Source organism: Rhinichthys klamathensis, unplaced genomic scaffold (genome assembly GCF_029890125.1).
Source record: "Rhinichthys klamathensis goyatoka isolate OS25496 unplaced genomic scaffold, OSU_Roscu_1.1 h1tg000303l_1, whole genome shotgun sequence".
NCBI classification, from domain to species: Eukaryota; Metazoa; Chordata; class Actinopteri; order Cypriniformes; family Leuciscidae; genus Rhinichthys; species Rhinichthys klamathensis.
The window spans coordinates 983,581-996,911 of NW_026606822.1; the positions used below are offsets into that span (position 1 = coordinate 983,581).

The 13,331-nt window shown below is 38.2% G+C and overlaps 1 protein-coding gene across 1 annotated transcript in view; it reads left to right on the plus strand.

Annotated features, from left to right (window-relative positions):
* Positions 1-210: 210 nt before the first annotated feature.
* tafa3a (TAFA chemokine like family member 3a) overlaps positions 211-13,331 on the plus strand; it is a 101,334-nt gene continuing 88,213 nt past the window's right edge. Inside the window, exon 1 of the mRNA XM_056270624.1 lies at positions 211-682. The gene's annotated coding sequence lies outside the window, so the exon portion shown is untranslated. The remainder of the gene's footprint in view (positions 683-13,331) is intronic.

The following is a 13,331-nucleotide window of genomic DNA, read 5'->3' on the forward strand; positions in this document are numbered from 1 at the left end:
CGAAATGATGACATAAAAAGTCATAATTATGACATAAAAGTGTCACATGTGGCGGAAATGGGCTTCCATACAGATGTCAATGATATTTTGTAATCCAAAGGCAATGACATTCATTTATCACGTGTAACGAGTCAGCAGCCACCAGGGGGCGCCATCTCTCCACAGCGCCGGGCGCGCACAGAATGATCTCCCATGGGTTCCTCCGGATGCTTGAAGTGCTGAACACTTGAGAGGCGAGTCGAGCACCTCACCATCCCTCTCCACACAACACAGCGAGCAGCCATCCTGAACACATGACTGCAGCAGCCCAAAGCCCTCACTTCACAACCACATGAGAAGCCTAGAATGGATATTTGAACCCTTCGTTATAATAACTGCAACTAAAGATCTCATCACCCATGCTTATTCAGATCCGTTCCAGCGCGCAAAGTTCAGACGCATCGGAAGGAACTTTGGAGAGTGGGAGTTTGAAGGACTCATTTGAGACTTTCTGAACTGGTGCAGGAATCGTTTTAATTTGATTTGCGTTCTTGTTTGAATCTGTAGGTGATGCTTTTCTCGGGATCGCTTTTGCGCAAAGGGAAATTATCAGTCTTTGGCACTGCTGGGGTTTTACTTCTGACAATGAAAAGCAAATGAGACCGTTATTATCCCTTCACTTTTATTGACGGCTCAACGACAGGTAAGTCCTAGATTATTTTATATTAGAAATTAGCTTTGAAATAAGAAAAAAATGCGTTGTAGGGCTGAGTTACTGACGGAGCATAAAGGATGTTGGAAATGGTATGAGATTTTATAATAATTGTTTATTTATTTTTAATATATACTATTGTTATAATTTTAGTTCCAAATTAAACAAATAATAAACACACACACACACACACACACACACACACACACACACACACACACACACACACACACACACACACACACACACACACACACACACACACACACACACACACAGCCTATATATAAATATATATGAACATAATTGACAGCTATTCTACCTATTCCTGATTTAAAGTGTAGTGATGCAGATTTACTATGTATTTATTTCATTATTTTGTTGAAATTTTGATTCATAAATGATATAGAGCTGTTGATATGAAGATGGTAATGAGAATACCAGAGCTGATGATGATATGATGTCGATGGATTGGGTAGTTAATAATAGAGAGATGATGATGGTGACCACTAAAGTTGGACATATGGTGGAACACACGAGGAACGTCCAGCCGACCGATGCGGAATCCTCTGTGCTGGTGGGTCTGAAAGTTAAATCGGCTTGTTTGGATCTGAATCATTGCTGACTGTTGTTGGGGTTGCAGATCAATGTCACATTACCCATAATTACTGAACAAGTATTATTATAGTCAGTCAGCATCTGTGCTGCAGGCCACAGTACAGGTGCACCTTCGCAAATAGATTCAATGACTGTGTTGGAAATCTTCAAAATGCTGCCTTGTCATTATCAGGCAGTACTGTAGGGAATAATCCATGTTGGAACCGCAAAGTTTGGCTGATGTTCCCTAACTTCTTCCCTTAAAAAGCAATCCAATCAAATCCCAAAGTCCCTCCCTACACTTTTTTTGGTTTATTTTACAGTATGTGCACTTGCAATGTACTTACAGTGTACTTACCCATACATGTGTACAGTACTGTAACTGCATGGGTTATGGGTTTTCCCCTAAAGTATGTCACACTTTACCGAAGTAAAATGCTTTTCGAACATTCCCTGTGTTCCATTCCGAAGGGCTCATCCCTGTGCCCTAATCCCTTCGAAGGGTTTACCTTTCAAAAATGAGAGCTTCGAAGGGATGAAGGGTGTATAGGGGACCAAAAAAAAAACTGTTCCTTTGAACGCACTTCTGCATCATCTTGAAGGCGCAGTGGTTGCACAATTGTGGATGTTGCTTGGCTGCTCAAAGAATCATGGGAGCGAAGTGTCCATCAGTAGTTCCCTTCGAAATCTGAAGGCTCCCATTGAAGTGGCCAGTTTTGAGCTTCAATATGCTGGCCATGATTGTTCTCACTCTGAAGTGCCCTTAAGAATTTATCTCAATTGAAACACAGCAATTGTTTCATGTTGATTTTAACATCATATTTACTGAAATTGCTCCATCTAGTGGTATTTAAAGTCATTAATATACTGTATACTGTATATATACTGTATATATATATATGTGTGTGTGTCTACTTCACTAACAGTGATTCCATAAGTTTGTGTGTGCAGTTCAGTGGTTGGTTCAAAGAATAAAAATGGCATCTGACGGAGCGGTTAAAAGTAAATTAATTTATGAATGCCACTTTTTCAGCTTGCATTGCGGTTGTTAAATATTCACTTGGTTGTCTAAAGCTCATTTTCATTTGTTCTAGATCATCAGAATTCAAAGCCTTATAAGAAATTTAGAGTTCTGATGTCGTAATTATGATACGTGACTTGATGCATGCGATGATTCACAAGTGATTTGGTTCATTTAAGAGATATTGTTTGGAAGTAAATGGACACAGTTAAGCACTCTCATATAACTTTAGCTCTTTCCACATCCTGACAAAGACAGGCTTTTTAGGAAGCCTTTTAGCGCTTAGTTCAACAAAGTGAACAGCAAAGGTTACACAACAGGAGTGTAAGTGTTTTATCTGTGTATTTTATTATTCACATGCTGCCGACAGAGAATGGTGAGAAATTAAGTTTGGTCACGAATGTTCCTCATGAACTGGCTAAATAAGTAGTGTTTTCTGGCATACCTTTTCACTATTATCCATCAACAGTGCACAAAATGCGTACAGATTTAAATAGTATAGTCAGCGGCTGTGTCTGAAAGCTGAAAAATGCTGCCTCTGCAGGCGGGATACAGAGAAGGCAACGAGGCACGTCCCGATCCAGTGTTGGTGCCACATTTCGTCTACACATCCTGAGATACTTTCATCTGATTCATTTTTGAAGGCAGCATAGATGTATCATGCGCTGCCTATGGTATCCCACAATCCTGTGTGCTCGATTCCATGATAGTTGAGTGGAAAAATAAATATGGCGCCTGAAAGTTGCAGTTGGTGGTCAGTTTGTGTGTAAATGTATACTTTTTCCACTTCTGATGTCATTTCCAGCAACAAATTACTATTGAAGTAATTAAATATTCGCATTGTTATCACCAACGCTCTTTCTAATTTGTTGTAGATCATTAAACCGTTATGCTGAATAAGTTTTGTCATTGCCTGATAGGGCAGCGAGGCAACAAGTCAGCAGCCTAAGCTTTCAGATGCAGTCAACATTTCCAAATGACAACTTAATTATTACCAATAGCAATTCGCTTCATGATTCTTTAACTGACACACCCACGACTCCCACTTAAAGGAGTGAACATTTTCACTCAAAAATGAAAATTAAATCATTTACTCACCCTGGTTTTCTTTCTTACGCAGAACACAAAAATAATATAATCTAATCATACAATGAAAGTCAGTGGGGTCCAAAGTCCTTTAAGAGGTGTCATCAAATAAACTACACTGTCAAATCACTGATTAGGCAAGTAAGCAGCTACATTTGGTTTCAGTAGTGATGGGAGAAATGAAGCTTTTTAAAACTCTGAATCAATTGAACCATTTGCTTTGCAAAATGATTCACTGGTTTAAAGCCCTTGCAACACCACACGGTAGTGGCACCTGCTGGTCAAAACAGTGTAAATGCCACGAAAACCCAGCCCAAATATACATAAAAACACCTTTTAAAAAGCACTTACATGTTTTCTTGAATTGTTAAAAGTAGGGTAGGCAATTTCAGAGAGGCTAGCAATAGCAAGCTAGCTTTGAAAACATGAGATCCCACCCTCCTACACGGGTCCAAAAATTCGTACCCGAACCCAAAGAGACCCGTAATGTGCTACACGGAACCGACCCGGACCAGTCTACTATTTCAAAAGCTGGACCCGGACCTGTGCAGATCCGAGAAATGCCATAAATGTACTACCCGGACCTGACCTGGACCCGTCTATTATTTGAAAGCTGGATCCGAACCCGGCGGGAAGACACAGACCCGACTGGACCCGATTGTCACACATTCCACACTTAATTGCTATTAACAAGTCAATAAACCAGTTGCGAAAAATACAACTTTTTGTCTTACCTAATTTTAGTAACGTTAGCCGTCGTCTCCCTTCCTTGTACCAGACTGATTGTGATGCATTACAATCCTCCGACAAGAAAGTTCTATCTATGTTATTCCTCTCGTTATTCCAAGCTCAATCCACTCATTATTTCAGCTTCAAAAGTCCACTTGATGTCACGGTGACGGATGACAAATGTGACGTTACAGATTTGCATTTCGACTCGAGTTAACTTGCACAATAACTTTAACTGATTGCCCTTTTGAACTATAATAACGATTGTTCGTTCAGTTAGCATTATTTATTTGCTATCATCTCTGTGCGCTGTGCGCCGAGTCTGATCACCAAAACTTTAAGATTAAACAAGACGGTTCATTCATATTATTATAAAAATGGGAGAAAGTGTAAAGCGTGGCTTGGCGGAATAAGTCCTGCCTTTCCAGTAAAAGAGCCAATCGTCAATTGGTAAAGTCATTGTGTAGCTCTGGTTGCCATAGAAACATGACGCGCTTGAGACTGCACATTCGCGTTAGCTGCCTGGAGCAACCTGAAATATGAGCTTTTTAGCGCAATTTGTCTGTTTTTTTAACCTTATTTCGGGCTCACACTTTTCTTATCCTAATTTTACAAGTTGCAAGTTACAAAAAACACACAAGCAGTGCTGACTAACTCTGATCCCGGCCGGATGTTCTCCGAGTCCGATCGACTCGGGTATTACACACAATGTTAAACAGACTCGGGACCCGAAGTAATAGATTGGGACACGACCCGGACCGGGCTGACCATTTGAAATAAAGACCCGAACCCGTACGGGACCCGGGTGCTCCGTGCAGACCTCTACACCCTCCCTTCAGAGCGTCTCCAAAGCCACTCCTCCTCCAAAACATGAATGCGTACAGCAGGGAGCAAACAGCTACATCATGTCTCAAAGCATATAACATTACAATAATAATGAACATAAAAAACTCGAAGAGCTCTGACTTATCAGCTGACTGCTGCAGATTCATTTTGGCGTTCATTCAGAGTCTGAGAACTTGAACAGTTCTGAGTTAAACATCTCTTAATCACCGTAATAACGACATGGCGTGAACGCAGCATGAGCTCGTTGTTTTGGTTCAGGAGGAACTGTATAAAAGGGGTGTTGTTTGTTTTCGGCACTCGTGACTGTCTGTCTACAACTCTGCATAGCCTCATAATGGAACACACTGATGATGAGCCGGTTGCTAAATACACTGGTTGACAGGCAGGTAAGCCATTCTGTCATTGCATTCGGAATGAATGCAGTGATTGGATGAAAATGTTTTGGTCCTGAGTCTTCCTCAGAAGATATATGCACATTTTTTATAGACCACTTCTATTATTGATTTCTCTGCAGGACGTGAAGAGAGTTTCAACCAGCAAAGTGTTTCTGGAAAAACATTTCCCTTTAATCTATTAAATGGAATCTAAAAATCATCAATACATTAAATATAAAGTGCCTGTATAATACTGTATGTGTTCTTTTATTAATTTCTAGGGCTTGTTTTTGCATTTTGGCTCGTCAGTCCAATAAGTGACAAGTAACTACTGCTCTTCCTTTTTTATTATACAAATGTGTCATTACAAATGTTTACAACTTTATAAAACTGATCGAACATCAGGTAAAAACCATGGTTCATGGGTTTACTGAGATCCGAAATTCTTACTATGTAGTAGGCGAAAAACAGTATGTGACAAAAGAAGTATGTCCGAATTCACAGAGCTCATAAAACAGTAGGTAAAAAGTACCCGGGTGACCTACTTCTTCCGGCGAGATTCTGAAGTGTGCATATGATGGACACTTTACTTTCCCATGAGGCAACGGGAGAGGATTTGTGAATGATTGTGAAGCGACGCAACTGACGCTGGTAGGTCCAGCCCGTTCTCATCCCAAGGCGTCATACATGTGACGCTCTTGACATTTCGTCGAAATCTTACGCACATGGCATCCTTAAGCGTCAATATGAGACGCAGATCCCAAGGCGTCATAACCGTAACCCTACCCAAGACCTAAACCTACCCATAACAGTGCGTGTTATATTGACGCTAAAGGATGCCATGTGCGTAAGATTTCCACCTATATGACGCCATAGGATGAGAATGTGTTGGTAGGTCACATGACAATAACAACATGGCGGATGTATAAGTCCAGATTACATGTACACGTGCATTCTATATAGAACATAATTTTTTTTTAGCGGTCGTGAAGTAATCACTTATTCAAAATAAGTGCCTACTCAAGAGAGTGTGTGATATCGGATGCAGCCAGAGTGTTAGTAATCAAGACCCATAGCTTATTCGCTTATAGCCTGTAATGAAATCCTAAGTGTCAAAACGAAAATGAACCATGCCGTAAAACAAGAGCAGAGCAGCAGAAATGAAAGCGAACACCCCTGCTTATCTTGTCAGCAGGGCCGTCCCTGACTTCGCCAACTCTCTGCACAACTTCTCCTCCTTTTACATCCGCTCCTTTTGTCTCCATCCTTTTCATCTGCCCTTCATCTTGCTTTCCGTGTCTCGTGTGCGGTCAGCTGTTTTTTGCAATTAGCGCTATCATCGCATTTCATCCAGCAGAACAGCGGCTGTAATAACCTTACGGCTTTTGTTGCATGCTGATACTATTCGCCCTTGATTAATTGCGCTCCCGGGAGAGCGACTGGAGAGCCGCCGTAGATCTTCCCTTTCACGCCCCATGACAAGTGACCCATTACTGTGCTTTATAGATCGCCGTCAGCAGCCTTTGAAAACGCCTGTGGGCCTGTTGGGCGATGATTTTATTGTGCCGTGTTATTTGTGGGAATTGCTGACAGACAGACCAAAGGGCAGCTGCGGAATTTCTTCCCCCCCCCGGTTTGTTTCTACTGCGAAACGTGGCGCTGCTCTGTTAAAGTCAATGTGTCTGCTGGGCAACTTAAATTGGTTACGCTTTCCGGGTCACGCAAAACAAAGGTCACAGCATCGCAATCTGTCTCGCATCTCAGAGCATCATTTGACAGTCTGATGACAGATCACAGTGCATTACAGAAACAGACGCTCGCTTTCACCCACATATTGGCGTTTCAGATCATTTTCTGCAGCGCCACAGAGAATTCGTTATCAAACAAGGCCCAAGAAAAATTCCTTGTGTGTGCAAGACAAGCACACTTTCTGATTCTGATTAATCCAATTGTTAAAGGAATTTAACACTCATAAATACAAATTCTGAAACTTCAGAATTCAATATTCATTATTTACTCACCATGTCATTGATTCAAAACCTGTATGAACTCAAAAAGAAGATCTTTTGCACAATGTCCTGGCTGCTTATTTCCATGCGTATAGTTTGAAACAATTTTCACTCAGAAATTGCTAATAAATTTCACAAATAATTTGAACAGCAACACAATGAATTAAATGGGAAATGTTGATGTTGAAAGGCTGGAATAGTAGTTTCTTGTAAAACATATTCAAGGTTTTTTTTGTTTTTTTTTTACAGTGCAACGAAGTATGACTAGATTTGAAATCTTCTGAAGGCATATTTTGAGGAAAATACCAAAAATGTAAGCTATTATTTAAGTCAAGTCACCTTTACTTACATAGCGCTTTATACAATAAAGATTGTTTCAAAGCAGCTTTACCGTGATGACATGAAAATTATGCATTTTGTCTGTTGTTCAGCTGAAGTCAGTTCAGTGTTGATTCAGTTCCGTTGAAAAGATCATCAATTATTAAATCAGTTCATTTTATAAAGCAGTTATGTCGTCGTCCAGCTCAGTTCAGTTCTCAGTCAACAGCGTCAGTACAGTCAGATCAATAATATTAAGTTTCTCCAACTAAGAAAACCAGAGGCGACAGTGGCAAGGAACCATTAGGTTACAGAATGGAGAAAAAAAACCTTGGGAGAAACCAGGATCAGCCGGAGAGCCAGTTCTCCTCCCGCCAACGAACACAGCGTGATTATGATTCAGACTGCATCACAAGTCAGAATTCAGATCGGGATCGGTAGCATTCACTGAAAATCTTTTTCAAACCTCATTCACTCCTGCATTCATGCAAAACTTGCACATCAAGAGGTGTCATTCTAGGTTTGATGATGACAGACATTTTATCTTTAGGGGAACCATTCCTTAACTAGAGGTTGCAGCAAAAGTAGCTTTCATATTTTCTCAGAATATTGCTCTTGACAAGATGAAAATAATCCCTGGCATTTCTCCTTCCTCTTACAAAGAACAATGTTGTTTTTCCACTAATGAACTTGATATCCTAAACTGAAAGTGACAGCATTTTAATGAAGAGTGCTTTTCTAAGCACTTCATCTGACAAGATGGTAAAGGCCAGTTAGATTTGAACAGATATTTCTCGTTTGTAGCCGTGGTCAAGCTCAGGTACTATCCGTTTGAGAGCGTGTGACCTTCTGATCTGTGAGATATAGATAGATGGCGGTCTAGCACGTAGGAAGAGCTCTCAGACTTCCTCTAAGGCAGGTCAATGCGGCAATCGTTAGCAGTAATAGGATGACAAGATACTTTTCTATACAGACATTTGCGCTAGCAATTATACAGGACTTAACATTTGCTTTTAAGGTCAGCAACATTAGAACAAGACTAATGGATCTGTGAACTACACATGAAGCATATCTTGATCACATTTAGTTTTCCTCTGCAAGTGTACATATGTGTAAGAAGCAGGTGCATGAATCACTATTGCACAATGATTTCAGGAATAGAAGCTTCTGGTAAGCAGGTGGTGTCTAGCTGCCTTTTTTTTTCCTACATCAGTTGTTCTCAAGTGCTGGTTCGCAAAACAGAAATGGCTTGCAGGTCTAATTCTAATGCAAATTCTAATACAATTATATATATATAAAATAATAATTAATATTTTATTATGATAATATTATAAATTTGTATTCATTTTATAATACATATAATTATATTTATTCATTATATTAATACATAATTAATAATGATATTTTATTAAAATTCATATGAATTATATTCATATATATATATACAATACATAATTACAATGCATAATAGATACATAATTAATATTAATGTTTATTATCATATTATTAATTATATCATTTTATATATATATAGCATATATATATAACAAAATTATTTGTTATATTAATACATAATTATTATTAATATTTTATTATAATATTATTAATAATATTTATTTTATATATAATATATATATATATAACCAAATTACACTTTTTCCCAAAAAATTATGTTATTGGTTGTTGGTAAATAATATATAAATATTAATTAGTAAATTGATTTTTTATATCCATACATATAAATAAACATAGATTTCCATCCATTGCCTCTTCAAATGGGTTGCATCCAGTTCTGGACATTTTATTTGTCTCGTATGTCCGACAATATGCAAAATTCATGTTTATGATAGTATTATTACATTTTACATCTTATTTTAATTTATTTTTTGTTTACTTCTGCCTCCTGATGTCTAATGTAAAATCATTGTCCTGAAGCGAAACCAGTCGAGAATGTCTCTGCATCTTCTATATTGATCCGACTTATATTTCTAGCCACACGAGCGATCATAGATCATCATTGTTTGGAGGGAGGGGTGTTTAAGATCACTCCGCATGCATGAGATGGCAGGTGATTTATTGCAGAGATGAGGCAGAAGTGCGAGAGGGCCGTCCAGCCTGTTTTGTTTCCTGGGGAACAGAACGCTCTAGTCGTGTCCTCTGCCTTTAGCCTGTCGAATTCTAGAGGCTGTAATTTGGAGATATTGCTTTGCATGCTTGTGAGAGGGAACTGCAACCGATGCGAGATAGATCTGCCATTGTCTTCCTGCCTCAGAAATGAGGCTCGGCTCGGTGCAATCACACTGTTGCTGTGTCAAATTGAAATCACGCAGCCAGTCTGGTCTCTGTTAGCAAGGAACGGATGAAACACAGGGAACTTGTAACAAGGGCTCAGCAACTAAGAGCTTTTTAGTCAAAAGACCAGTGTTTTATATGTTATCTAGGCCAGGGCATGACCAGATCTCGTGCAACGTGTTGGGTTAGGATGTTCAATAAAACCATATGATTACTTGCTTTTATTTGAACCAATTATTATTGCCTCTTTATTACATATGTATTTAAGTCATTTTAAATGCTATTGGTCATTTCACAGTTCTATTTTTTACCATAAAATGATCGACCGATAACTAAAATAATCACTAGTGACAGCTCTAGTTAAAACATTTCAAAATGCGTCTGCATTGTTTTGCATTTTGTGATGTTCAGTCGAATAAAAGATCATTATTCTAGTCAATGTATTTGAAATACTTTATGTATACTACAAATACTTTTGCATATTTATGTACTTAATATAAATACCCTGTAATTGTACTTTTAGTATAATAAATTGGTATACTTTAAGTCTGCTAAATTGGAACAACAAGCTCTAGTTATCCAGAAATAGTGCTGAAGTTCAACTAAAGATATACTTAAGTAGCCTATATTTGATTGTGCTAAAGTATAGTATAGTTGAAATATCTTGCATTTAAACACTGATATTATAAAAAATCATACTATCCTTTCTAATAGTGATATTAAAACACATTTATATGCTTAGTATTTAGAAATGTGCATTATGCGATAAAGAAATACTCCAAATAAAGTGTAATTATAATATTCATATTAGTAAGTCTAAAATGATAATGTCAGTAAAAATGTTAATGGATTTGTAGTACAGTATATTTTAAATACACTTTTTTTTCACTATGGTAAAAAGTTATAAAAACATAATTTTTTGATGAACGTCCAGTTTTTCTTGGTTACCGTTATTAAAGACCAGATAACTTTGAAAGGACGTTCTGTTAACATTATTCTGTTAACGTTATTCAAGGTTCTGAGAACATTCCTTGTTAGCTGGTATGACAACATGCCCATAACAAGAAGCCCCAGTCTTCCCATTTACTGTCTTCACTTAGCTTGTTTCCATTCATTTTAGCGCATCCACCTGGTTTTTACATTCTTGCAGAGCTAGCATGGATAATGAAGCAGCATTGGGGATTTTTCCTCCATCGAATCTTAATCTTTGGGTTTGTAATTAAAAGTACTAAAGCAGTCTCAAAACAGCATGCTTGAATTACCAATTCAGAGCCACTGCAGAGCATTGAATCTGCAAATATAGCAGCTATAGCACACATTGAGATGGATGTCACACTCCACGTAATGTGTCCAAAGCTCAGTTGCGTAGCCAATTGAGAAAGCTGTGATGGCTCATAGGAGCCGTGGCTTATCTCACTGTGTGTGTGTGTGCAAGAACAATGACAAAGCCTCTACAAAATAACAATAAAGTAACAGCACAGACCAAGAGGAAGAGAAGATGAAGCTGGTCCTAATGATGGCCACACAGATAAATGAATACTTGTATTCAGCAAGGATGCATTCAATTGATCAAACGCGACAGTGAAGACATTGATGTTACAAACGATTTATATATCAAATGAACCTTCTATTCATCAAAGAATCCTGAAAAAATGCATTATGGTTTCCACAAAAATATTAAGCAGCACAACTGTTTTCAACAGTGATAATAATTAGAAATGTTTTTTTTCGAGCAGCAAATCATCATATTAGAATGATTTCTGATGGATCATGTGACACTGAAGACTGGAGAAATGATGCTGAAAATTCAGCTTTGCATCACAGGAATACATGACATACTTTTGTATAAAAAATATGCATAAATGCATAAAAATAGAATTACAATTTAAAAAGTTATTTGTTTTAATTACCATATTTTTGATCAAATAAATGCATGCCTTGGACAGCATAAACATCTTACAGATCCCAACATTTTTAAATGGTATAGTGCATATTTATTCAATTTAATAATCATTATATTTTGATATAATATTATATATTATTAACAAAATGACTATGGCTGGCAATAGATGCACCTAATTATTATTATTCTAATGTTTAGTTTGGCATTAATGTGATAAAAATCCTATTATTCTAAAGATGTCACGGTAATGTTCCCAAAATTAACCCCCCACTATTGTAATGTTATGTTAGATATATAAACCATATATATGTCTGTCTAAACTCTAAAAAAAAAAAAAATGCGGGGTTGTTTCAACCCAACTTTGGGTCAAATATGGACAAGCCCAGCCTTGGAGAATTTTTTCAAATGACATTTTTAACCCAATGTTTGGGTTTGTCCATATTTGACCCAAAATTGGGTTAAAACAACCCAGCATTTTTAGTGTATAGAAAATCATTGTGATTAATCCCATGATTTTGTTTTTTAGACAGTCAATTATATTACCTTAAATGTGTAATGTAATGGATTACATTACTAACTGCAATTGTTTTCATGGAATTTGTAATCAGTAACAGACTACAATTTGTAAGTAATCTACCAAGCACTGACCATTCATAGGTCTATGATATCTCCTCATACTGTTTGCAGCCAGACATAGCAACCAACTCATCCAATGATGTGAGTTTGGGGGCGGAACTTTCTTTTTGTCCGACCAATAAGAAAACAGGTGAAATGATCTGGAAACCAATTCGAAAACGCTCATTGTTTTGCAATTCCGTTTGGTGACTCTATGGTGGTGCAGAAGTTACTTCACCTTTAAATTGTTAGTTGTTCACCACTTAGTAAGCACCTAGTTGGGAATCATTAGTCTAAAATCGCATAACATTGAGGATATTTTGCAAGTGCTCTTCCCTGTGCCGATGTGCTCTTTCTTGAATGCAGCTCCATGTGTGATGAGATTTAGCAGAGAGCAGGGCGGCTTTGTGAGCGCAGAGAATGTGAGTGGGCATCCTGGAAGCTTCTGTGCCACCACATAATGCCTGACTGATGTGACGAGTGAGAGACAAAGAGAGAGAGAGAGAGAGACCGAGATACTGGAAGAAACAGAAGGAGGGAATGAGAGAGAGAACGGATAAAGGGGCGGATAAAGAAAGGGGGATACAAAAACGACAGTGCATGAGAGAGGGATGAGGAAGACGGGCGACAGAGGCCGCATGTTTTATAGATGCCATTTAAAAGAGCGTGCTGGAGTGGAGGCAGACTGCAATGAACTGTGACCACGACAAAACACCAAGACAATAAACAAACAAATTGGTTGCCTTGGAGTCGTCGGCGTGCCATCCCGCCTCCCACCGGAGCGAGAGCATCCCCACATCTTGCACGGTGTGTTCCTTTGAGATTAAAACAGGAAACACATCTCTCTCTG